Genomic DNA, 27949 nt, shown 5'->3' with positions numbered 1-27949 from the left:
CCAACCCTGTCCTACTCTGTCCTTCTACAGTGTCTCTGAAACAATGACCCTCCTCCACAGAGTAAATAAAAAAACAAAAATGTACATAAAGAGGTTTAAAAAGGGTTACATTCACGTGAAAACAGCAAAAATGCCCAGTACAACCCCCCCATCACAGAGCTACACTTTCAGGTATTAATTAAACATAGTTGGGTTCCAATTGGCTAGTCTTGGATTGATGAGCAGAGTTTCACACTCCCACCTCTTCCAGGATGTTGGATTCAATGTCGGACTCTCCTCCTCTGTAAAAATGTGACATTGATAATTAGTACTCACAAACAGTATCATAAAATAAAGAAGAAAACTGTGTGGTAGCTTCTACTTGTATAGTGCAGTGTAGTGTATGTAGTATAGCATGCTGTAAGTCCTTGCCTATGATGTCATCCTCAGTGTCAAGCTCTTTGCAGGATAGTGGGATCCGGGCTAAGGCAGACAGTTTAGCTATGAAGGCCTCTTCTGCCTCCTGATGGAACAAACACAAAAATGCATTATGTAACTGTGGGTAAGGCTGGTAATTTACTGTTTTTATATATCATTCTTCAAATCAAATATTTGCCAACTCTTATGAACACTCTCTCCTTTCACATCTAAATGATCCTAATCAAGAACCACAATGTCATTCAGGTTGTATAGAGTGATTCTTGCCTGTAACTGTCCTTTGAATTTCTCCATGTTTTTTGCTGGGATAACTTCCTGCTCTCAAAGTTTCACACGCAACATCAGCTCCAAGTCATACTGTTCCAACATCCTCTTCTTCTGCAGTTCAACTCTATATAAGTATTACTTGTTGTGTGCAATGAAAAAGAGTGAGCCTTTCTCTGTATAATATATTCACAGTATCAGACCTGGATTGAAGTAATATTTGTTTTATTTAGCTTTTTTATGTGAACTTTAGCTGCACTTGATTGAGGTTGCCTGGCTGCAATGTAACCAATGGGAATACTCCAAAAAGTGCAAACCCTGCCCACCCCAGGCAGGCTCAATCAAACACTCAAGAGTATTTAACAAATACTCTTTGAATCCAGGTCTGTACATACAGTATTTAATCAGCACATGCTTAAAATGTAGCCAACTTGTGTTTGTTTGTTGGCATGCCAAGACATAAGAGAGAATACGAAGGAATAAAATATGTTAACAGCAATTGATTAGTAGAGAAACAGTACCTCTGGTGAAAGTCAGTGAACATGGGCTTTCTCCCCCAGTTGACCAGCTCCTTCAGCAGGGCCTTGTTAATCTGAGAGCTGTTCTCTCGTCGTTCCCACCCCTCTGTGACAGTGACAGCCGTATTACTTTATGCCAAAATTCAATCAATCGAAGACGCATGAGTTACATGACATTTTGAGTTACGGTAGCCTTTTCTCAATTGCATACTCCTTGCTTCCTCTCTCCTCTCCTTCTCAAAACCGAATGTAAGATACGGTCAGAGGGGAGGGACCTCTGGCTTTTCATCCAATGAGTTTTGAGAAGGCAACAAGGAGAAAGGACGCAAGGATTATGCAATTGAGAAAAGGCCATAGTATCTCTAGTTAGGATTTAGCCCTTACGGACAGTGCGCTTATTCTGTCTGCATGAAACGCCCTCATTCAACTCAAATAGAGTAGAGTAGAATTAAGCAATAAGATCCGACGTATTCTGATCCGACATCTTATAGAGAACATTAGAAACATATTCCAAATACTGAGTTGCACCCCCCCTTTTGCCCTCAGAAGAGACTCAGTTAGTCAGGGCATGGTGTCTACAAGGTGTTGAAAGCATTCCAGTAGGATGCTGGTCCATGGTAACGCCAATGGTTCGCACAGTTGTGTCTAGTTGTTATGCAGGTTAGTGAGGACCCAAAAGCGGTTTAACAGAAACAGAGTCTTTTAATGTCAAAACACAGGGAAGACATAGATCCTCTTCAGATGTATCGATTGACAAAATAGACAACCCGCAGAGAGGGCGACAAATAAATCATAAAGTCCTCTGATCTTTACAGGAGAGTCCCCTTCTAGCAGCAGAGGAGAATAGCAGGGTTAGCGGCAACAGACTGCTGGTCTCTCCGGGTAGGCGCGGGTTGTAGAGGACAGAGGTACCTGATCACACGTAGCATCTGATGAAGAGGCAGATTACGACAGGACGGGACAAGGGTGAAGCAAACGAGAATCTGACAAAGACAGAAGCAGAAACAGAGAGAGAAATAGAGACCTAATCAGAGGGAAAAAGGGAACAGGTGGGAGAGGGTAAACGAGGTAGTTAAAGGAGATGAGGAACAGCTGGGGGAAGGAAAGGAAGAGAAGGTAACCTAATACGACCAGCAGGGGGAAACGAAGTGAAGAGAAAGAACAGGAACAAGACATAACATGACAATACATGACAGTACCCCCCCACTCACCGAGCGCCTCCTGGCGCACTCGAGAGGAAACCTGGCGGCAACGGAGGAAATCATCGATCAGCGAACGGTCCAGCACGTCCCGAGATGGAACCCAACTCCTTTCCTCAGGACCGTACCCCTCCCAATCCGCTAGGTACTGATGACCACGGCCCCGAGGACGCATGTCCAAAATCTTACGGACCCTGTAGATAGGTGCGCCCTCGACAAGGATGGGGGGAGACGAACGGGGCGCGAAGAAAGGGCTTAACACAGGAGACATGGAAGACCGGGTGGACGCGACGAAGATGTCGCGGAAGAAGAAGTCGCACTGCGACAGGATTAATGACCTGAGAAATACGGAACGGGCCAATGAACCGCGGGGTCAATTTGCGAGAAGCTGTCTTAAGGGGAAGGCTTTGAGTGGAGAGCTATACTCTCTGACCGCGACAATATCTAGGACTCTTAGTCCTACGCTTATTAGCGGCTCTCACAGTCTGCGCCCTATAACGGCAAAGTGCCGACCTGACCCTCTTCCAGGTGCGCTCACAACGTTGGACAAAAGCCTGAGCGGAGGGGACGCTGGACTCGGCGAGCTGAGACGAGAACAGAGGAGGCTGGTACCCGAGGCTACTCTGAAAAGGAGATAGCCCGGTCGCAGACGAAGGAAGCGAGTTGTGAGCATATTCTGCCCAGGGGAGCTGTTCTGCCCAAGACGCAGGGTTACGAAAAGAAAGACTGCGTAAGATGCGACCAATAGTCTGATTGGCCCGTTCTGCTTGACCGTTAGACTGGGGGTGAAAGCCGGAAGAGAGACTGACGGAAGCCCCAATCAAACGCCAAAACTCCCTCCAAAATTGAGACGTGAATTGCGGACCCCTGTCCGAAACGACGTCTGACGGAAGGCCATGAATTCTGAAAACATTCTCAATGATGATTTGTGCCGTCTCTTTAGCAGAAGGAAGCTTAGCGAGGGAATAAAATGAGCCGCCTTAGAGAACCTATCGACAACCGTTAGAATAACAGTCTTCCCCGCTGACGAAGGCAGTCCGGTAATAAAGTCTAAGGCGATGTGAGACCACGGTCGAGAGGGAATGGAAGCGGTCTGAGACGGCCGGCAGGAGGGGAATTACCGGACTTAGTCTGCGCGCAGCCGAACAAGCAGCCACGAAACGACGCGTGTCACGCTCCTGAGTGGGCCACCAAAAAACGCTGGCGAATAGAAGCAAGCGTACCCCGAACGCCGGGGTGGCCGGCTAACTTGGCAGAGTGAGCCCACTGAAGAACGGCCAGACGAGTAGGAACGGGAACGAAAAGAAGGTTCCTAGGACAAGCGCGGCGGCGGGAGTGTGAGTGAGTGCTTGCTTTACCTGCCTCTCAATTCCCCAGACAGTCAACCCGACAACACGCCCCTCAGGGAGAATCCCCTCGGGGTCGGTGGAGGCTACTGAAGAACTGAAGAGACGGGATAAAGCATCAGGCTTGGTGTTCTTAGAGCCCGGACGATAAGAAATTACGAACTCGAAACGAGCGAAAAACAGCGCCCAACGAGCCTGACGCGCATTAAGTTGTTTGGCAGAACGGATGTACTCAAGGTTCCTATGGTCAGTCCAAACGACAAAAGGAACGGTCGCCCCCTCCAACCACTGTCGCCATTCGCCTAGGGCTAAGCGGATGGCGAGCAGTTCGCGGTTTCCCACATCATAGTTACGTTCCGACGGCGACAGGCGATGAGAAAAATACGCGCAAGGGTGAACCTTGTCGTCAGAACGGGAGCGCTGGGAAAGAATGGCTCCCACGCCCACCTCTGACGCGTCAACCTCGACAATGAACTGTCTAGAGACGTCAGGTGTAACAAGGATAGGTGCGGATGTAAAACGCTTCTTGAGGAGATCAAAAGCTCCCTGGGCAGAAACGGACCACTTAAAGCACGTCTTGACAGAAGTAAGGGCTGTGAGAGGAGCTGCCACCTCACCGAAATTACGGATGAAACGACGATAGAAATTTGCAAAGCCGAGAAAGCGCTGCAGCTCGACGCGTGACTTAGGGACGGGCCAATCGATGACAGCTTGGACCTTAGCGGGATCCATCTTAATGCCTTCAGCGGAAATAACAGAACCGAGAAATGTGACGGAGGAGGCATGAAAAGAGCACTTCTCAGCCTTCACATAAAGACAATTCTCTAAAAGGCGCTGGAGGACACGTCGAACGTGCTGAACATGAATCTGGAGTGACGGTGAAAAAAATCAGGATATCGTCAAGGTAAACGAAAACAAAGATGTTCAGCATGTCTCTCAGGACATCATTCACTAATGCCCGAAAGACAGCTGGAGCGTTAGCGAGGCCGAACGGCAGAACCCGGTATTCAAAGTGCCCTAACGGAGTGTTAAACGCCGTTTTCCACTCGTCCCCCTCCCTGATGCGCACGAGATGGTAAGCGTTACGAAGGTCCAACTTAGTGAAAAACCTGGCTCCCTGCAGGATCTCGAAGGCTGAAGACATAAGGGGAAGCGGATAACGATTCTTAAGCGTTATGTCATTCAGCCCTCGATAATCCACGCAGGGGCGCAGGGACCCGTCCTTCTTCTTAACAAAAAAAACCCCCGCTCCGGCGGGAGAGGAGGAGGGAACTATGGTACCGGCGTCGAGAGCTACAGACAAATAATCCTCGAGAGCCTTACGTTCGGGAGCCGACAGAGAGTATAGTCTACCCCGGGGGGGAGTGGTTCCCGGAAGGAGATCAATACTACAATCATACGACCGGTGCGGAGGAAGAGAGGTGGCCCTGGACCGACTGAACACCGTGCGCAGATCGTGATATTCCTCCGGCACCCCCGTCAAATCACCAGGCTCCTCCTGTGAAGAAGAGACAGAGGAAACAGGAGGGATAGCAGACATTAAACACTTCACATGACAAGAGACGTTCCAGGAGAGGATAGAATTACTAGACCAATTAATAGAAGGATTATGACACACTAGCCAGGGATGGCCCAAAACAACAGGTGTAAAGGTGAACGAAAAATTAAAAAAGAAATGGTTTCGCTATGATTACCAGAGACAGTGAGGGTTAAAGGTAGCGTTTCACGCTGAATCCTGGGGAGAGGACTACCATCCAAAGCGAACAAGGCCGTGGGCTCCCCTAACCGTCTGAGAGGAATGTCATGTTCCCGAGCCCAGGCTTCGTCCATAAAACAGCCCTCTGCCCCAGAGTCTATCAAGGCACTGCAGGAAGCTGCCGAACCGGTCCAGCGTAGATGGACCGACAAGGTAGTACAGGATCTTGAAGGAGAGACCTGAGTAGTAGCGCTCACCAGTAGCCCTCCGCTTACTGATGAGCTCTGGCTTTTACTGGACATGAAGTGACAAAATGACCAACGGAACCGCAATAGAGACAGAGGCGGTTGGTGATTCTCCGTTCCCTCTCCTTAGTCGAGATGCGAATACCCCCCAGCTGCATAGGCTCAGCACCCGAGCCAGTGGAGGAAGATGGTAGTGATGCGGAGAGGGGGGTAACGGATAACGCGAGCTCCCTTCCACGAGCTCGGTGACGAAGATCCACCCGTCGTTCTATGCGAATAGCGAGTTCAATCAAGGAATCCACGCTGGAAGGAACCTCCCGGGAGAGAATCTCATCCTTTACCTCCGCGCGGAGACCCTCCAGAAAACGAGCGAGCAAAGCCGGCTCGTTCCAGTCACTGGAGGCAGCAAGAGTGCGAAACTCTATAGAGTAATCTGTTATGGATCGATTACCTTGACATAGGGAAGACAGGACCCTGGAAGCTTCTTCACCAAAAACAGAACGATCAAAAACCCGTATCATCTCCTCCTTAAAGTCCTCATACTGGTTAGTACACTCAGCCCTCGCCTCCCAGATTGCCGTGCCCCACTCACGAGCCCGTCCAGTAAGGAGAGATATGACGTAGGCGATACGAGCTGTGCCCCTGGAGTAAGTGTTGGGCTGGAGAGAAAACACAATATCACACTGGGTGAGGAACGAGCGGCATTCAGTGGGCTCCCCAGAGTAACACGGCGGGTTAATAATTCTGGGCTCCGGAGATTCGGAAGCCCTGGAAGTGGCCGGTGGATCGAGGCGGAGATGGTGAATCTGTTTCGAGAGGTCGGAGACTTGGGCGGCCAGGGTCTCAACGGCATTTCGAGCAGCAGACAATTGCTGCTCGTGTCTGCCTAGCATCGCTCCCTGGATCTCGACGGCTGAGTGGAGAGGATCCGAAGTCGCTGGGTCCATTCTTGGTCAGATTCTTCTGTTATGCAGGTGAGTGAGGACCCAAAAGCGGTTTAACAGAAACAGAGTCTTTTAATGTCAAAACACAGGGAAGACATAGATCCTCTTCATATGTATCGATTGACAAAATAGACAACCCGCAGAGAGGGCGACAAATAAATCATAAAGTCCTCTGATCTTTACAGGAGAGTCCCCTTCTAGCAGCAGAGGAGAATAGCAGGGTTAGCGGCAACAGACTGCTGGTCTCTCCGGGTAGGCGCGGGTTGTAGAGGACAGAGGTACCTGATCACATGTAGCATCTGATGAAGAGGCAGATTACGACAGGACGGGACAAGGGTGAAGCAAACGAGAATCTGACAAAGACAGAAGCAGAAACAGAGAGAGAAATAGAGACCTAATCAGAGGGAAAAAGGGAACAGGTGGGAGAGGGTAAACAAGGTAGTTAAAGGAGATGAGGAACAGCTGGGGGAAGGAAAGGAAGAGAAGGTAACCTAATACGACCAGCAGGGGGAAACGAAGTGAAGAGAAAGAACAGGAACAAGACATAACATGACAATACATGACACTAGTTGGCTGGATGTCCTTTGGGTGTTGGACACACGGGAAACTGTTGAGCGTGAAAAACCGAGCAGTGTTGCAGTTCTTGACACAAACCGGTGAACCTGGCACCTACTACCATACCCTGTCCAAAAGCACTTCAATTTTTTGTCTTGCCCATTCACCCTCTGAATGGCACACATACACAATCCATGTTTCAATTGTCTCAAGGCTTAAAAACCCTTATTTAACCTGTCTCCTTCCCTTCCTTTACACTGATTGAAGTCGATTTAACAAGTGATATCAATATAGAGTCATAGCTTTCACCTAGATTCACCTGGGCAGTCTATGTCATGGAAAGAGCAGGTGTTCTTAATGTTTTGTATACTCAGTGAATGCCTCTAAAGCAGTTTGTCAATTAATTCCTTGGGGGATCTTAGAGTGTCCACTAACACACCTGATTCAACTAATCAAGGGCTAGGCAATTAGACATGTTTGCGCTGGGATGGAACAGAAATGTGCACCCCCTTGGAATGGTTTGAAGAAACTCTGGACAAAACTAACGTCTTCATCTCCATTTTGTTGTAAGAAATAAATGGAATAAAAATGTGAACGCAAGATGGAACAATTTCAACAATTTTACTAAGTTACAGTTCATATAAGGAAATCAGTCAATTGAAATAAATGCATTAGGCCCTAATCTATGCATATCACATGACTAGGCAGGGGCGCAGCCATGGGTGGGCCTGTGGAGCCAACTCACTGGAGGCCCAGCCAATCAGTATGTTTTTAATACAGACAGAAATTACTCCTCAGTTTCATCAGCTGGCGGGGTGGCTGGTCTCAGACGATCCCGCAGGTGAAGAAGCCAGATGTGGATGTCCTGGGATGGTGTGGTTACTAGTGGTCTGTGTGTTGAGGATGGTTGGACAACCTGCCAAATTCTCTAAAACAACGTTGGAGGCGGCTTATGGTAGAGAAACAAACAATCAATTCTATGGCAATAGCTCAGGTGGACATTACCTACATGCTGTTTAATCAGCTTCTTGATATGCCACACCTGTCAGGTGGATGGATTATCTTGACAAAGGAGAAATCCTCACTAAAAGGGATGTAGACACATTTGTGCAGACAATTTGAGAGAAATACGCGTATGTAAAATGGGACCAACAATTTACATTTTTGTTTATATTTTTGTTCAGTATAGTTCATTATTGTTGTAAATGTAAGTGGAAGTGTTACTGGACCTGATGCTGAGCTTTCATCTTGGTTGGGCTGACTGTTGCCTGGTTTGGTTCACTAGAGCCAGCAGGGACCTGAAGTCACTCTGAGACAGCACCTTGAGCTTGGACAGCCTCATCTCCTTCAGGATCCTCAGGCAGAAGTGGCTGGCCAAAAAGTGCCTCTGCACCACAGCTAGCAGTAGTTACTGTTTCTTCTCGATCAACATCCCCTCGTGGCTGGGATAGAATAGAACAGAACAAAATAGAACAGAATAGTGATAGGTCAATATGCCCAAATGCATATCTTGTCATTGATTTCAAAGACACTGAATCATATTATGCACATTAAATACATTGTATTAAATCTATTAAGTTGTCAATGATGAATATTCTATTATATATGTTGGCACACCTGCCAGGCAAAAGCATGGATTGATGTGGCTCCCTGGTTCACCTGTAGGCTCCTGAGTGGTGCAGTGGTCTAAGGCACTGCATCTCAGTTTCAAACTACAGTCCCTGGTTCAAATCCAGGCTGTATCACATCTGGCTGTGATTGGGAGTCCCATAGGGTGGCGCAAGGTTGGCCCAGCGTCGCTAGGGTAGGCTGTCATTGTAAATAAGAATTTGTTCTCAACTGACTTGTCTAGTTACATTTTTTAAATAATAATCAATTCAGCACGTACCTCTGTCTGACCACCATGCCTCTGAGGATCTTCAAATGCTGTTCATCTAGGTGTCTGAGGCAGGCCAGGGCCACCTCCTCACACCATACCTACATTGGGTCAAACAGAAATACAGTATTAAAACCAGGGGCGTATTCATTAAGGCACAACGTAGCAAAACGTTTTATTATGGAAAGCAAAAACAAGTGGTTCTTATTGGTCCAGGTATTCTCTCCCTGTTTCATTCCATTTTCTTCAGTTTGGTACCTAATGAATACGACCCATGATGAGATAAACCTGGGGCCTGTTCAGTGGACTGTAACGTTACAGAACGTCCAGATAGAAATGTATTGAGCAGAAAGGATGTCTGTCAGGTCAAATAAGAAATTGAGTCAGCTCTATTCATTAACATTTCCTACCGGTCCATCTTGTTCCAGCTGAGCCCGTAGGCCCTCCAGTTGTCATTTGGCATTGGCCTCTGCCTGCTGCAGCAGTGCAGCCGGGTCACCATCTTGATCCAACCATAGCCTCTGATCCTGGTCTGGCATGATGCCTCTGGAGATACAAAAGCATGGGTGATATTCCATGAGAAATAAGAAAGACCAGTGCTACAAGGCGAATGCTGACTGCTTGGGGCTATTGGCTAGGATATATCAATTGACAAAAACCAGGGGATTCCTCAACCTCTTTGACAAGGTAGAATGAAGTAAACAGTACAAAACACATACAATAGGTTAAAAAGTTGAGTGGTGTCATGTAAAAATATTCCCAGCGCGAAATAGTTCCCAATCGTTCTGATTGTGTTGTGACTGTGACGTCATGTTGTCATATTGTGACGTTAGGTGGGTGCTACACGAAATACACTATATATACAAAAGTATGTGCACATCCCTTCAAATTAGTGGATTTGGCTATTTCAGCCATATCCGACAGTTGTATAAAATCGAGCACACAGCCAGCCATGTGTCATGACTGTCCTGTAAGGATCCAAATAGGTCAGATCAGCTTAGCAACAAATGACTTCCAACAGAACCTCTCTCACCCACAGAGAAGGGAACTGGTGGGAGTTGACAGCTCACAACCTGTTGTAAATCAAGGACAGAACATTCACATATCTCCCTCTCCAATGATCACCACAGGAATGTGCCTTTGTTTCACAGACACTTTTCCCGCCAAAACTCTAACACTTTCTAAAACAAATACTGGAAAAATATTTCTAATGTAGAACATGGGGAATGGTCAGAGGCGACCTAAAGAATAATAATGTCATTTCGGTTGTTATTTTGTGATGTCATTAAAAATGTTATAAAGGATATACTGTAACTTGAAAAGTACACACACTATATGTGAAGTGTCCTTCCGATGCGTTGTGCATGAAATATGATGAGTGTTTTTGTTAAGAGAGGGATGGGATTTTAGAAACTATAAGAGGAAATTGTTTCTATAACTTTGTTCAAGTAAGTATTCACCGCCTCCTTGAGTGAGGTCAGAGAGTGTGTCAGCCTGACAGAACCGGCCTTTCGAATGAACTGTATAAAAAAAGTGGGTTAAGAATGAACATATCAGACTAGAAAGACGTGGAGCTGCAGCTCACATCCAAAGTGGTTCGAACTCTGAATCTCAACACGAGGTAGAGACGATAAAGTCACCTCCTGGAGAATCACTGGTACTGCTGATTAGCTGTCCTAAGTAAAGTATCTGGAGAAGCAAATTTAAGTGGGACCATTCTACTACTCTTCTCAAATCACCTTAGTATGCTATTCTCATCACCCCACTGATAACCATTGACACGGCTGGCTAGCCTATCTTCAAATAAGCATCTTATTTGGAAGTAGAGAATGGAAGTAGAATAAACTCTGTCACCGGATACCGGACGAGGCTGAACTCCATTTCCAAGGCGGCCTGGTCCGACAGGTATACACGAAGAACCAAGGCATTTACATGTAAATACATTCATGATTTCTTACTTCAAATGGGCGGTGGTTCGTGTACAAAGTATATGATTACTGTGAGAGTACTTTCTAAACGTACCAAAGTATTATGTCTCTGTCCCTCTCTGCCCTCCTCTTTTGTAACAAGCCACCAAATTGTGCCAGTCCGCTAGTGACCTGTTTCTAATTTATTAAGTGTATGTTTATCCTGTGTTACCATTTAGTTAGCTAGTAAATAAATAATTAAACCAATTTGTGTAGTACTTTTGCAGATACAGGAGGTTACGTCTGTTCAGAATGATGATATGATACAAGGTTATGATTAATAAGTTGACTGTTTATGGATGATAAGACATTTAGAGTTTAATTTGGGAGATTGTAACTCTTTAAAGAACTACTCTCATGGTGCCCCAAATTTTAATGAGTCAATTGTTACATAATTAATTTAATCAGGTAACAATTAAAAATAGTTAGTTGATTAGATAAATAACAGATTAATGAAAGTAAAGTCACGACACATGCAATCTCCATAGACAAACATTGTCAGTAGAATGACCTTCCTGAAGAGCTCAGTGACTTTCAACGTGGCACCATCATAGGATGCCTCCTTTCCAACAAGTCAGTTCAACAAATTTCTGCTCTGCTAGAGCTGCCCCAGTCAACTGTAAGTGCTGTTACTGTGAAGTGGAAATGTCTAAGAGCAACAGCGCTCAGCCGCAATGTGGTAGGCCACACAAGCTCACAGAATAGGACCGCTGAAGTGCGTAAAAACCATCTGTCCTCGGTTGCAACACTCACTACCGAGTTCCAAACTGCCCCTGGAAGCAACGACAGCACAAGAACTGTTAGTTGGGAGCATCATGAAATGGGTTTCCATGGCCGAACAGCTGCACACAAGCCTAAGATCACAATGCGCAATGTCAAGCTTCGGCTGGTGTTATGTAAAGCTCACTGCAATTGGACTCTGGAGCAGTGGAAACGCATACTCTGGAGTGATGAATCAAGCTTCACGATCTGGCAGTCCGAAGGACAAATCTTTAGTCTGCCGGATACCGTTAGAACGCTACCTGCCCCAATCCATAGTGCCAACTATAAAGTTGGGTGGAGGAGGAATAATGGTCTGGGGCTGTTTTACATGGTTCGGGCTAGGCCCCTTAGTTCCAGTGAAGGGAAATCTTAATGCTACAGCATCTAGACAATTCTGTGCTTCTAACTTTGGGGAAGGTCCTTTCCTATTTCAGCATGACAATGCCCTGTGCACAAAGCAAGGTCCATACAGAAACGGTTTGTCAAGATCGGTTTGGAAGAACTTGACTGGCCTGCACAGAGCTATGACCTCAACCCCATCAAACAAGTTTGGGATGAATTGGAACACCGACTGTGAGCCAGGGCTAATCGCCAAAATCAGTGCCCGACCTCACTAATGCGTTTGTGGCTGAATGGAAGTAAGTCCCCACAGCGATGTTCCTACATCTAGTGGAAAGCCTTCCCAAAAGAGTGGAGGCTGTTATAGCAGTAAAGGGGTGATTAACTCCATATTAATGCCCATGATATTGGAAGGAGATGTTCAACTGAGCAGGTGTCCCCATACTTTTGATCATGTAGCATATCATTAATGACAAACTACCCTCCAAAGACCCCAAGACTGCCACTCTACCACAGCTCCAAGTCACTGCTCTGCTTCTTTTGTTTCAGAATATTTTTTAAATTTAACTAGGCAAGTCAGTTAAGAACAAATTCTTATTTACAATGACAGCCTAGGAACAGTGGGTTAACTGCCTTGTTCAGGGGCAGAACAGATTTATAACTTGTCAGCTCAGGGATTCGATCTAGCAACCTTTACGGTTACTGGCCCAACAATCTACCCACTAGGCTACCTGCTCTTGATACAACTGGAGAGGAAAATTGAACTGTTAAACCTGGAGCATGCAGCTATCAGGAGCAATTAACAATGTAATGTAATGAGATGGATAACTGTTATAGACTTACACAGAGGTGGCACTCATCCAAAGTAGACTTTAAAGTGAAGTGATTGAATAGATCAATGTGAGCAGTAGTTTACTACTACTATTGTTGTGGCACTGGACATGTGATAGGGAATGAATGAGCCTACTAAAAGAGAGATATTGACCTTCACACATTTCTGTGGGTCACTGTGAGTCTGTGCAGAATCCAAGACACAGCTTCTCTCCTTGAGTCCTCAAGAGCTTCTTCTTCTTGGAGTCGATCTTCTTGCACTTTCATACTGAAGTTCCTTGGTCTTTATCCTGCATTCTGCAACATGTAGTTTTGATCACAATGCTACTACACTAAGTTGCTGATTCGGCACAGAATATGACCAGTTTAACACAATTCACTTCATTCTTCTGTGTATCATTATGCACTGACCATTTATAGTCTAGTAGTACATTTCATTACTAGAAATGTACTTATGATGGGGCTGCAGGTAGCCTAGTGGTTAGAGCATTGGGCCAGTGACCGGAAGGTTGAAGGATCGAATCCCTGAGCTAACAAGGTAAAAATCTGCCGTTCGACCCCTGAGCAAGGCACTGTTTCTTGGGCACCGTGGATGTCGATTAAGGCAGCCCCCGCACCTCTCTGATTCAGAGAGTTAAATGTGGAAGATGCATTCAGTTGGACAACTGACTAGATATCCCCCTTTCCCTATGTCAAGACTGTATTACTATACAATTATATTTTATTTTGGTTTGCATTGGTGCTCTCAAAGACTGATCACTTGAGACTTCCATACATTTATTTGATTCAATCTTGTTAGCAATGGAGAAGAGGCCGTAAAATGGGATATTTTAAGACACCAGTTCATTTAAGATGAGGAACTAGGCCACATAATACTGAAAGATTGCCACCATATTCCTCAGGAGGGACGTCCAGCAGGGTATTACAGAATTACACAACTTCCCAGTGGGCATAACTGCTTGCAAAGACGTCATTATGATACTATGTTCCAAATTCTACCCTCTGGGTACTGATTTCACATGAACTAGAATGCTAATCTACTACACAATATTTGACCTGATATTGAATTCAAGGAGGTAACTCTTTTGTTAAAAACACACACCAGTTTCTTTGCTTCACCGGTTGGCTATTTGAAGTTGGCGGCCCGCGAGAACAATAATGTGTAAGGAATCCCCCGGTTAGCAGTGCACATACAGATTAACGAAAAACGTGTGCGTGTGTGTGTGAATGTGCATGCTCCTGCGAGTATGCATCTGTGTCTGCGTCACGAGTCACCTTCACTGCAGTACTGGAGCTCATCGGTCAGGGCAGCTTGCAGCTCGGCCAGGGTCTTATCCATGGTGGCGAAGGTCAGGTGTCCGTCACTGGTCAGCTGCTCCAGGCCCCGGGCCACTAGGCCCTGTCTGGGGGATGCCTCCCGCCGGAGCAGGGCCTGCTTGGCCCGCAGCACACCCTTCAGCTCCTCCCACCACAGCAGTTCCTCCTGTGTCCTCTGGGAGAGCCGGTGGGAAGAGAGATATGGATCTAGAAACAAGCCTTACCGCCGTGGCATTGCTTTTGTTTTTGCAATGTCTTTGGGGTCTAGTTCGGGTTACAGTATAAGCACTTTGTGACAACTGCTGATGTAAAAAGGACTTTATGAATAAATTTGATCATTTAAATTCACTTGTGTAGCTAGATCTGAGAAGCCTATAATACTGGATACGTGTATGCCATACCTAGAGTGAGTCAAACAAACAGTATTAAAACAGGGATGTATTCATTAAGGCACACCGTAGCAAAACGTTTTATAATGGAAAGCAAAAACAAGTGGTTCTAATTGAACAAGTCCAGGTTATCCCTTCCTGTTTCAGTCCATTTTCTCCAGTTTGGTACCTAATGAATACGACCCATGATGAGTGAAGCCTGGGGCCTGTTCAGAAGACTTTACAGACGTTACAGAACGTCCAGATAGAAATGTATTGAGTAGAGATGATGTCACTCCCTTATTTTGACTCATTCTTACAGTTTCTCACCTTCATGTCTGCGGCCTGAGTCTCAGTCAACTGGTTTTCCACCAATAGGAGACAGTGGATGAGGGTGTGGATAACATCCTGGGCCTCGTTTCTGCAGAGAATACTGGACCTGCCCAGCAGTCTCTGGCAGAAGGCCTCCACCTGTTTGCTAAAGCCCTTTGTCTGTGGAGCGACACATACAATACTTACAGTTTCCACCCAACTTTAAGATCTTTTTCGAAGAACTTCAAGATGTATTTTTAAAAGTTTCCCCATAAACTTAATTCCCCCCATTTAAATCAAGTCTTACTTGCCTGAGCAAATAATATGGTTCAGACTTGGCGGTTCAATTTGTATAATGTTAATTACATACTATGCGGGTTGAAAGGTTTGATTGTGCTAGTCTACTACGTAGACAACGTTTTATACGTTTTCATGTCTTCATTTAACACACCGTGTAAACGTTCACAGTGCAGGCTGGAAAAAGTATGTGAACCCTTGGATTTATGTGAACCCTCCTTTGGCAGCAATAACCTCAACCAAACATTTTCTGTAGTTGCAGATTAGACCTGCACAACGATCAGGAGGAATTTTTGATCATTCCTCTTTACAAAACTGTTTCAGTTCAGCAATATTCTTGGGATGTCTGGTGTGAACTCCTCTCTTGAGGTCATGCCACAGCATCTCAATCAGGTTGAGGTCCGGACTCTGAATGGGCCACTACAGAAGGTGTATTTTCTACTGTTGAAGCCATTCTGTTGCTTCACCCAACTTCCGTTGAGCTTAAATTGGCAGACAGCCTAACATTCTCCTGCAAAATGTCTTGGCGAACTTGAGAATTCATTTTTCTGTCAATGATAGCAAGCTGTCCAGGCCCTGAGGCTGCTTAAACCATGATGCTGCCTCCACCATACTTTACAGTTAGGATGAGGTTTTGATGTTGGTGTGCTGTTCTGTGCATTTTATTCTCCACACATAGTGCTGGGTGTTCCTTCCGAACAACTCAACTGCAGTTTAATCTGTCCACAGAATATTTAGCCAGTAGCGCTGTAGATCATCCAGGTGCACTTCAGATTTGCAGAAAGTTTTTTTGGACAGCAGTGGCTTCTTCCGTGGTGTCCTCCTATGAACATTCTCCTTGTTTAGTATTTTACGTATCGTAGACTCGTCAACAGAGATGTTAGCACATTCCTGAGATGCAAGTCTTTAGCTGACACTCTAGGATTCTTATTAACCTCAATGAGCATTCTGGGCTGTTCTCTTGCAGTCATCTTTGCAGGAGGGCCACTCCTAGGGAGAGTAGCAACAGTGCTGAACTTTCTCAATTTATAGACAATTTGTCTTACCGTGGACTGATGAACATCAAGGCTTTTAGAGATACTTTTGTAACAATATCCAGCTTTACAAGTCTTAATCTTAGGTCTTCTGAGATCTCCTTTGTTCAAGACATGGTTCAAAAATTTGAAAATAAAAAATAAGCTAAGGACCCTGGGATTAAACACCTCCCTCTGCAACTAGAGGATGCCCTCATTCAAGCATGCCCCTATTCTCATTGACAGGGCTGTAGTGGTGCAGGTGAAAGCTTCAAGTTCCTTGGCATTCATATCACCAATTAACTGACATGGTCCAAGCACACCAAGACAGTCATGAAGAGGGCACGACAAAACCTATTCCCCCTCAGGAGACTGAAAAGGTTTGGCATGGGTCCTGAGATCCTCAAAAGGTTTTACAGCTTCACCATTGAGAGCATCCTGACGGGTTGCATTACTGCTTGGAATGGCAACTGCTCGGCCTCTGACAGCAAGGCATTACAGTGGGTAATGCGCACGGCCCAGTAATCACTGGGGCCAAGCTTCCTGCCAACCAGGACCTCTATACCAGGCGTTGTCATGGGAAGGCTCTAAAAATTGTAAAAGACTCCAGCCACCCTAGTCAAAGACTGTTCTCTCTGCTACCGCACAGCAAGCGGTACCAGAGCACCAAGTCTAGGTCCAAGAGGCTTCTATTTTACTGCTGCTCTTGAATTATTTGTTATTCTTATCTCTTACTTTTTTAGGTATTTTCTTAAAACTGCATTGTTGGTTAAGGCCTTGTAAGTAAGCATTTCACTGTAAGGTCTACTATACCTGTTGTATTCGGCACGTGACAAATACATTTTTATTTGATTTGACATTACATAGCAAGTATTATCGATAGAAATGGACAAAAAAAAGCTTATATCATGTCTTATAATGCTATATGGGGATATAATAGGCACTATAAGAGAATTCATAACAGATTATGAATATTTGGCTTAGTTTGGTAAAAAAACAGTAGAATAAATACACATGTAGGTAGAGTCCATTCTCGCTTTTTTTTCTCATTTTCTTTTAAGAGCTTTGTCACAACAAACCAGTCAGTCAATGCATTATGAACAGTTAGCATTATAAATTGTTTGCTAGTGTGTGATGAAATAAAGAGGTCACCCACCACACATTTCTCCTTCAGGACCTGTGAACAGTGTTGCTGCATGTTCCTGCAGAGCCAGACAATATAGGCTGATCCTGCACTCAAATCTACAATGATAAAAGCTACACTAGAAACAGCTTGTATTTACAGTAGAACGCATTAAAGGTACTCAGAAATATGACATCATCATACACAGCTAGAACTTTGATGATCCAGTCCAAGGGATAGTTTATCTACATTAAAGTGAGGATTGTCTATACACTCTTATACACCCCATGGGAGAAACCTTTGACTAACCCTTTTGGGTTCCATGTAGAAACCTTTCAATAGAGGGATATACATGGAACCCAAAAAGGTTCTCCCATGTGGAATGGCAAATAACCTTTTTGGATCCCTTTTTTCTAAGAGTGAAGACTGATTTCATGGTAAGCAAAAACACATCTTAATATGTAATTTCTCTGAATTATCCCTTTAACTGAATATCTATCCCACATCAGCTCACCCTGTCTGAGAGACTGTGTGGGGGTAGTGTGCCACCCGGGTGAAACTCTCGCTCTGGAGGCTCTTGGGGACCAGCGAGGAGATTAACTGGCTGCTGTCATCATCGTCCTGGCCATGGCTCAGTGACCCCGCTAGAGTCAGATGAGGACACTCCTTTGGGGAGGATGGGAAGCTTGGAGTGCTCGTGCAGCGATGGGATGGAGGCTCCATCCGCTAAGGGCTGTCGTTGGGAATTGACATTAAAGGGACAGTTCGCATCAAAGTCAAAGTTTGCCAGATGTATTCAGTCCTATTTAATGTGGTCTTAAAATGGAAAATTCAGCCATAGACTGCTTTCAAGGAAAGAGAAATAAAATAGGTATTTGTGCTGAACTATCCCTTGAGCCCCATCCCATGCTCTTGGAATGAAGGCAAAATTACCTTCCAATTAGGGTTACAATCTGGATAGGTTTGGTTAGAACCTTTTATAGCTTCTGTGGTATGAAGTCTGTAATATAAACAGATATCCCGAGTGGCATAGCGGTCTAAGGCACTGCATCTCAGTGCTAGAGGCCTCACTACAGATCCTGGTTTTATCCCAAGCTGTATCACAACCAGCCATGTTCGGGAGTCCCATAGGGAGGTGCACAATTGGCCCAGCGTTGTCCGGGTAGGCCGTCATTATAAAATAAGAGTTTGTTCTTTACTGACTTCCCTAGTTAAATAAAGGTTAAATAAAGGATCTTACTCTATATTTCTGGTTTATGGGGTACACCACCTTTGCCTGTGATGCAAAAGCAGCCACATCGCTGTTCAAGCGTGGCTTCTTCTTTTCCTGATAAATTAATAAACACAGTGAATTGTTATGGAAAGTCAATGAAAGCCAAATCAGCTTTTATTTACACATACTGTATGTTATGGTTTAGTTTTTCAAACAACAAACACTTGTTCTCATTTGAAGCTGACGTTTATCTCAATCTCTTCTTGCTGACACAGTCACTTCGGTTGTTCTCCCTATTCAGGTCGTCTCCCTCAAACAGTCTTTTGGCATCATAGTCCTGGTGGAAAGGAAGACAGTTAAACTATCAGTGCATAGATTACATGAACATGGAAAGGGGGATACCTAGTCAGTTGATCAACTGAATGTATTCAACTGAAATGTGTTTTCCGCATTAAACCCAACCCCTCTGTATCTGAGAGGTACGGAGGGCTGCCTCAATCGACATCCACGTCTTTGGCGCCCAGGGAACGGTGGGTAGCATTTCGCTACACCCGCTATAACATCTGCTAAACATGCGTATGTGACCAATACAATTAGATTTTAACTGCCTTGTTCAGGGGCAGAACGATAGATTTTTATCGAGGTGTATTCAAAAGGACTACTCCTGACTTTAAGTTGTTAAAACCTGTTTGGGAAAGGCGTGCCGCTAGCGGGACACCTCGACAACATCTGGTGAAATTGCAGAGCGCCAAATTCAAACTAAATTATTATAAATATTTAACATTAATTTAATCCCAAGTGTAATACATTAAAATAAAGCTTAACTTCTTGTTAATCCAGCTGCTGTGTCAGATTTCACAAAGGCTTTACGGCGAAAGCAAACCATGCAATAATCTGAGGACAGCGCCCCGCATACAAACACATGAAAAACATATTTCAACCAGGCAGGTGCGACACGAAAGTCAGAAATAGCGATATAAAACATGCCTTACCTTTGATGATCTTCTTCTGTTGGCACTCCAAAAGGTCCCAGTTACATCACAAATGGTCCTTTTGTTCGATAATGTCCTTCTTTATATCCATAAAAAGTTTAGCTGGCGCGCTTCAGTCAATAATCCACCCAGTTTCCCTCCATCAAAATGCATACAAAACGAATCCCAAATGTTACTAATAAACTTTAGGTAACCTAATACGCAAATAAACAACACAATTCAAGAAGGAGAATTGTTATTTTCTTTGCCTGAGAAAAATACCAAAGAACGCGCTCTCCTCCATGCGCTTGGAAACACTACAGCCAAAATGGAAGCCACCAAGAAAAACTACATTTTTTTCTCTCCAAAAACCAGCCTGAAACTCTTTCTAAAGACTGTTGACATCTAGTGGAAACCCTAGGAACTGCAATCTGGGAGGACTTGGCCTTGTAATTAAAGTGCTATAATAAAAGTGTCCTCTGGGTTTCGCCTGCCATATCAGTTCTGTTATACTCACCTACATTATTTTCTCTAGAGTGTTTTCTATCCAAATCTACCAATTATATGCATATCCTAGTGTAACAGTATAACTTTAGACCATCCCCTCGCCCAACCCGGGCGCGAACCAGGGACCCTCTGCACACATCAACAACAGTCACCCACGAAGCATTGTTAACCATCGCTCCACAAAAGCCACGGCCCTTGCAGAGCAAGGGGCACCACTACTTCAAGGTCTCAGAGCAAGTGACGTCACCGATTGAAACGCTATTTAGCGCGCACCACCGCTAACTAGCTAGCCGTTTCACATCCGTTACACTAGCATATTCTGGGCCTGAGTAACAGGCAGTTTACTTTGGGCACGCTTTTCATCCGGACATCAAAATACTGCCCCCTATCCCAAAGTTAAACAATGACAACGCTTTGGTTGAAATAGTGCTAATATTACATTGATGTTTGCCAAATAGTGTGCTTATATGACTGTACTGTTATTGAATATTGCTGTTATTATTCTCAGTGCAGTATTTGGCCATTTCAACCAACTTGCTATGACACAAACTAATAATAATCACCTTTACAAACTTATTGTCGAGTTAGAAGCATAGGCTTTAGGTTAAACACATACAGAAGGGCTGCTGCTATGATTCCAGAAAACCCCTGCATACATATCCTGTAAATATATGCAGAGATTCGGCAAACTGAACCAAGACGTCATTGGAGCATTCATAATCATATCCTGTTCATTTTTTGATAATTCCCTGGTGCAATGGAAGAAAATAGCCGAAAAACACGCGCATTTCTCCAGAAAAAGATTTTAGGCTAGGTCTGAAAGAATGAATCAGGACAACAACTCAAACTGATCATGGATAAACTTCGCACAGCATTACGCTACAGAAAACAACCCTAAAAGTTACTTCTAAAACCTTTTTATGGTAGAGAAAGTCATAACTTGAGGTATGACACAGCAAATAACAAAACAACAATATACTAAGGCACCAAGGTTACAAAGTACCTTTTTTTAGATTAACAGAGTCGATGTTTCACAGATGGTGTATTCAACCAATTATTGAACAGATTTGATGATGCAAGTTAGGGTGGAGCTTGTCATTTTCTTCATAGTTTTCGGGAAGTCTGACCAGGGTTTTTACAGTGGACAAACTGTTTAGCCTACTGTTTTTTGTCTATTTTCCTTGACACATTTGTTTTATATAATATAGCACAATGTCGTGTTATCAGAGAACAATTACAATGTTGACATTGTATGTGCAACTTTCGGTCACAGTAGCAGGAGGATGAAAGATGTAACATGAAAGATGTAACGGATTTCAGAAGTAGTGAAAGTTTTAGGACACAAACGAATTCTTCAGGTACATTTCTTCATGGCAGTCACTGTATTCTCTATTTTCAACTAGAATATAGGCATATATTTCGGATGCAACGTCTACAACACCTCCCCTTTCATTTGTATGGGTTCTACAATGTAACCCATCATGAAACCCCATGCCATTCACACAAGCTTACAAGCAATTACAATGGCAAAGTCACAATAATCACAAGAATGGCTTCAGATCAAAGTCTACGTTGAGACCGAAGGGAGCAAGAGTCTTTAAGTTAAATAAGTATTTTGTGACTTTGTCATTGTAATTGTTTGTAGCTTGTGTAGTCTAAAATGAATCTATGATCGTATGCTATCCATTTGTTTTTTGTATGCTGTTCTTTGTATGCCATTTTAATATTTGAGAATTAATCAATGATATTAGGCCACTCTTGGCCATGATTAGACACCTGTGTGTCTTTTGACACTATAAAAACGACTCATCCCGCAGTGTTTGTGATTATACCCTGAGGATATTACATTTTTGCATCTGAGCTCCTAGAGTGTGCGGCTCTCCTTTATTTTCAGAGTGATGCACAGCCATCAGCGTTTGGACTCACATTTCACAAATTTTCCCAGGTAAGTCCTTTTGACTGTGTAACGGACAGGCTTCCTTTGCTTATTGCTTGTTACTGTTCATGTAGACCGGCTTTGTGGTAGTCTATACGTGTGCCCACGCGACATTTGTAGTCAAAGTGGAAGACTTCACAGCTATCACATCATGTCCTCAACACTATATATATTTTTCTCTCGCTCTCTCATGTCCTCATATTTCCCATTGCAATATTATCTATATGATCCTTTGGGACACAGGTGGAGGCGGGGACTGATTTCCCCCATCTGACGTTCTTCCTGCTCACCCACAACATTCTGCCTCCAGGGGGCACCAACCTGTCCAAACTGGCCACCAGGGACATCTCATATCTGAGATAGCACCCTTTCAGAGTGGGGGAGATGGTGGTAAAAGGCTTCCAGACCTTCACCATCGACTCACTTCCAGGTATACAGTACCAGTCAAAAGTTTGGATACTCATACAAGGGTTTTCTTAATTTTTTTTTTTTTTTTTTACAATTTTCTACATTGTAGAATAATATTGAAGACATCAAAACTATGGAATCATGTAGTAACCAAAGTGTTAAACAAATCTAAATTGAGATTCTTCAAATAGCCACCCTTTGCTTTGATGACAGTTTTGCCCACTCTTGTCATTCTCTCAATCAGCTTCAATATTACTCACTGGTCACCATGGCAACACCCACTCGTAGTACGCACTCCAGCAGGTATATTTTACTGGTCATCCCCAAAGCCAACACCTCCTTTGGCCACGTTTCCTTCTAGTTCTCTGCTGCCAATGACTGGAAAGAATTGCAAAAATCACTGAAGTTGGAGACTTATATCTCCCTCACTAACTTTAGTCAGCTGTCAGAATAGCTTACCGATCTCTGGAACTGTACACAATAGCCCATCCAACCAACTACCTACCTCATCCCCGTATTTGTTTTTGTTGTATTTCTACTTTTTATTTTTTTTAGTTAGACATCCTCATCTCATATCACTCCAGTGTAAACTGATAAATTGTAATTACTTCTCCACTTTTGGCCTATTTATTGCCTTACCTCCTTCTATAGTGTTATTGACTGTACATTTGTTAATCCCATGTGTAACTCTGTTGCTTTTTGGCGCTTTGATTTATCTTGGCCACGTCACAGTTTTAAATGAGAACTTGTTCTCAACTGGCCTACCTGGTTAAATAAGGTCAAAATAGAAAATGAGGAATGCTTTTCCAACAGTCTTGAAGGAGTTCCCACATATGCTGTTGGCTGATTTTCTTTTTTCCTTCACGCTGCAGTCCAACTCATCCCAAACCATCTCAATTGGGTTTAATTCGGGGGATTGTTGATGCCAGGTCATCTGATGCAGCACTCAATCACTCTCCTTCTTGGTCAAATACCCCTTACACAGCCTGGAGGTGTGTTTTGGTTCATTGTCCTGCTGAAAAAAAAATGATAGTCCCACTGTGCGCAAACCAGATGGGATGGCTTATCACTGCAGAATGCTGTCATAACCATGCTGGTTAAGTTTGCCTTGACTTCTACTTAAATCACAGACAGTGTCACCAGCAAAGCACCACCACACTATACCACCTCCTCCTCCATGCTTCAAGGTGGGAACCACACATGCAGAAATCATCCGTTCACTTACTCTGCGTCTCACATACACACAGCGATTGGAACCAAAAATGTCAAATTTGGACTCAAGAGACCAAAGGACAGATTTCCACTGGTCTAATGTCAATTGCTTGTGTTTCTTAGACCAAGCAAGTATCTCCTTCTTATTGGTGTCCTTTAGTAGTGTTGGTTTCTTTGCAACAATTCGACCGTGAAGGCCTGATTCACAAAGTGTCCTCTGAACAGTTAATGTTGAGATGTGTCTGTTACTTGAACTCTGTGAAGAATGTATTTGTGCTGCAATCTGAGGTCCAGTTAACTCTAATGAACTTATCCTCTGCAGCAGAGGTAGCTCTGGGTATTACTTTCCTGTGGCGGTCCTCATGAAAGCCAGTTTTCTTGATGGTTTTTGCGATTGCACTTGAAGAAACTTTAAAAGTTCTTGACATTTTCCAGATTAACTGACTTTCATGTCTTAAAGTAATGATGGACTGTCATTTCTCTCTACTTATTTGAGCTGTTCCTGCCATAATATGGACTTGGTCTTTTGCCAAATAGGACTATCTTCTGTATACCACCCGTACCTTGTCACAACACAACTGATTGTCTCAAATGCATTAAGAAGGAAAGAAATTCCACAAATGATCTTTTAACCAGGCACGCATGTTAATTGAAATGCATTCCAGGTAACTAACTCATAGCTGGTTGAGAGAATGCCAAGAGTGTGCAAAGCTGTCATCAAGGCAAAGGGTGGCTACTTTGAAAAATCTCAAATCTCAAATATATTTAGATTTGTTTAATGCTTTATTTTAGCTTCTACATGATTCCATGTGTTATTTCATAGTTTTGATGTCTTCAATATTATTCTACAATGTATAAAATAGTAAAAATAAAGAAACGCTAGAATGAGTAGGTGTCCAAACTTTTAACTAGTACTGTAAATCATGAGAAATCTGTCTCTCCTCAGTCTGTCTGTCACACAGGTCGTGTTAGGTAGCCATAAAACGCAAGAAGAGTACATTTTTATTATACATTTGATTGAATGGACGGTACTACCTGAACCTGTCTAATAACAGATTATGAATGGTTAGGTACCACCTGCACCTGTCTAATAACAGATTATGAATGGTTAGGTACCACCTGAACCTGTCTAATAACAGATTATGAATGGTTAGGTACCACCTGCACCTGTCTAATAACAGATTATGAATGGTTAGGTACCACCTGAACCTGTCTAATAACAGATTATGAATGGTTAGGTACCACCTGCACCTGTCTAATAACAGATTATGAATGGTTAGGTACCACCTGCACCTGTCTAATAACAGATTATGAATGGTTAGGTACCACCTGAACCTGTCTAATAACAGATTATGAATGGTTAGGTACCACCTGCACCTGTCTAATAACAGATTATGAATGGTTAGGTACCACCTGCACCTGTCTAATAACAGATTATGAATGGTTAGGTACCACCTGCACCTGTCTAATAACAGATTATGAATGGTTAGGTACCACCTGCACCTGTCTAATAACAGATTATGAATGGTTAGGTACCACCTGAACCTGGTTAGGTACCACCTGAACCTGTCTAATAACAGATTATGAATGGTTAGGTACCACCTGAACCTGTCTAATAACAGATTATGATTGGTTAGGTACCACCTGAACCTGCTAATAACAGATTATGAATGGTTAGGTAGCACCTGAACCTGTCTAATAACAGATTATGAATGGTTAGGTACCACCTGAACCTGTCTAATAACAGATTATGAATGGTTAGGTACCACCTGCACCTGTCTAATAACAGATTATGAATGGTTAGGTACCACCTGAACCTGTCTAATAACAGATTATGAATGGTTAGGTACCACCTGCACCTGTCTAATAACAGATTATGAATGGTTAGGTACCACCTGCACCTGTCTAATAACAGATTATGAATGGTTAGGTACCACCTGAACCTGTCTAATAACAGATTATGAATGGTTAGGTACCACCTGCACCTGTCTAATAACAGATTATGAATGGTTAGGTACCACCTGCACCTGTCTAATAACAGATTATGAATGGTTAGGTACCACCTGCACCTGTCTAATAACAGATTATGAATGGTTAGGTACCACCTGCACCTGTCTAATAACAGATTATGAATGGTTAGGTACCACCTGAACCTGGTTAGGTACCACCTGAACCTGTCTAATAACAGATTATGAATGGTTAGGTACCACCTGAACCTGTCTAATAACAGATTATGATTGGTTAGGTACCACCTGAACCTGCTAATAACAGATTATGAATGGTTAGGTAGCACCTGAACCTGTCTAATAACAGATTATGAATGGTTAGGTACCACCTGAACCTGTCTAATAACAGATTAGGTTCACTTTTGTTTTCTGTTTCAAAAGGTTCTGCTAGTGTGTCCCACTGAACAGGACCTCAGGCTCCACTTGAACTATCAAACATGACCATTGTGAGAATGATTACGATATGGATTTTTACATTGGTTTGGTTGTGTTTCTACAGCTGGATCTCATTATGTTGTGACGTATATTGCCCTCATCAATGGTCACGAGTGAAATTCTGGATCTGTCAGCCCTCCTAATGTTCTCCAATGCCTCACTGGTACTGAACTCACACTTATTTTTTCATATTTAACTTGCTCTTTTTGCTTCTCGTCATCTGAAACACTTTACATTACTGTACATAGGCATCAGAGGAGGCTGGTGGGAAGAGTTATCGGAGGACAAGCTCATTGTAAGGGCTGGAATGGAATTAATGGAACAGGGTCAAACGTGGATTCCGTGTGTTTGATACCATTCCATTAATTCCATTCCAGTCTTTACAATGAACTCATTCTCATATAGCTCCACCCACCAGCCTCCTCTGATAGGCATTATTTCAGGGTAACTTTAACTGTTCTCGCTCCACAGAATGGCGTCAGTATGTTTGGTCCAGCGGTGGCTAATTTAACACTAAGGGTGAACTCCATGGACAAGGTAACTTAGTATGGACTTTTTAATACAGTAGCCTGCCTCACCTTACAGATGTTTTATTACAGTTATCAGGTCACAGGTTTGGCCATGACCCTGATACTAATTTCCTTCTCTATATTGAATATTATGTAAATATCTCATATGACCTACTTTCAGAGTCACCCCAATCACGGTGTCCACTTTGCTGACTTCTTTCGTAGCTCTATTTTTCCCGTGATTTACTCCTCTCGTGTATGATAGTTTTTGCCTGCCTCACTAACGACGCCTTTTGCCTATTCCCTGCTTGTACTTTAGCCTATCGGATTTCCTGTTATCTACCCATTGACGTATTTCCCCCAGACTACGTTACTAGCCTTTTCCCTGCCTGTACTGTTGTCCTTTTGGACCAGTGTGTATGACCTAACTGCCCCTGGACCCAGCTACCTGCCTCCTCCTGTGGTCCTTTGTAATAAACACCTGCTGTGCCCTGCGCTTGAAACCAGCTCTCTGTCTCCCCTCGTGTTCATTGCAATTGTGTCTTATACTCTAGGCTTATATGATATATTTATATTCTGACTAGACTGAAGTAGTTGCAATTTAGTCAGCATCATTATGTCAGGATGCTTAGAAGTTAAGGTACAGCCTGCTGGGGGCTACCTCCAGTCTGGAGAGCAGCCATGTTCAGATGTACAAGGATGTGATCGCCACCCTGCTGGTCACGCTGTGCTCCCAGAATCACATGTCCCAGCAGGCTGAGCAGCGCCTCCTGAGCGTGCTTCACAGCCAGCTGATGGGCATGGAGGGCAAGCTGAAGGAGGTGCACCTGGTGCATGGCAGCCCAGTGTAACCTGGAGACCATGGAGCAGATGGCGGCGGAGCACTGCAGAGAGGCCAACAGGTACTGTCTGTAGGGGCTATCGTCAATCCAAAAATCACTGGCTCAGGTAGAGATCAATGTGACTTGTGGACAAGAAATTGGTTAAACAGGCCAGAAATGGCTCCTACGGGCACAGATGGAGAACCAACCCCCTAGTCCAGGGCTGGCTTGGCTAACACTGTTCCTGGAAAGTGTGGGAGTGCAGGCTTTTGCACCAGCATTGCGCTAACCCCCCCTGATTCAGCTAATAATGCTGAAGACAATGGTTAGGTGATTATTTGAAGCAGGTGTGGACTGGAGCAAAAGCCTGCACACTGAATAGCTCTCCATGGCACAAACAATATATATTTATATTTAGACAGGCTAAATAAAGTATTTCACACTTTTCTTTGACTCAGGTCTGGTTGACTCTCCAGGAGCTCCTCCAATGCAGTGCCCTCCTGGACAAGCTCCAGCGCACCCTGCTGGCGAGACACGAGGAG

General features: G+C 43.9%; 1 pseudogene; it reads right to left on the bottom strand.

Annotated features, from left to right (window-relative positions):
* Window positions 1–417: 417 nt before the first annotated feature.
* On the bottom strand, window positions 418–27269 carry LOC115131793 (uncharacterized; annotated as a pseudogene).
* Between the last annotated feature and the right edge of the window lie 680 nt (window positions 27270–27949).

This window comes from Oncorhynchus nerka, linkage group LG2, assembly GCF_034236695.1.
Source record: "Oncorhynchus nerka isolate Pitt River linkage group LG2, Oner_Uvic_2.0, whole genome shotgun sequence".
NCBI lineage: Eukaryota > Metazoa > Chordata > Actinopteri > Salmoniformes > Salmonidae > Oncorhynchus > Oncorhynchus nerka.
This window is presented reverse-complemented; position numbering and strand designations above follow the sequence as displayed.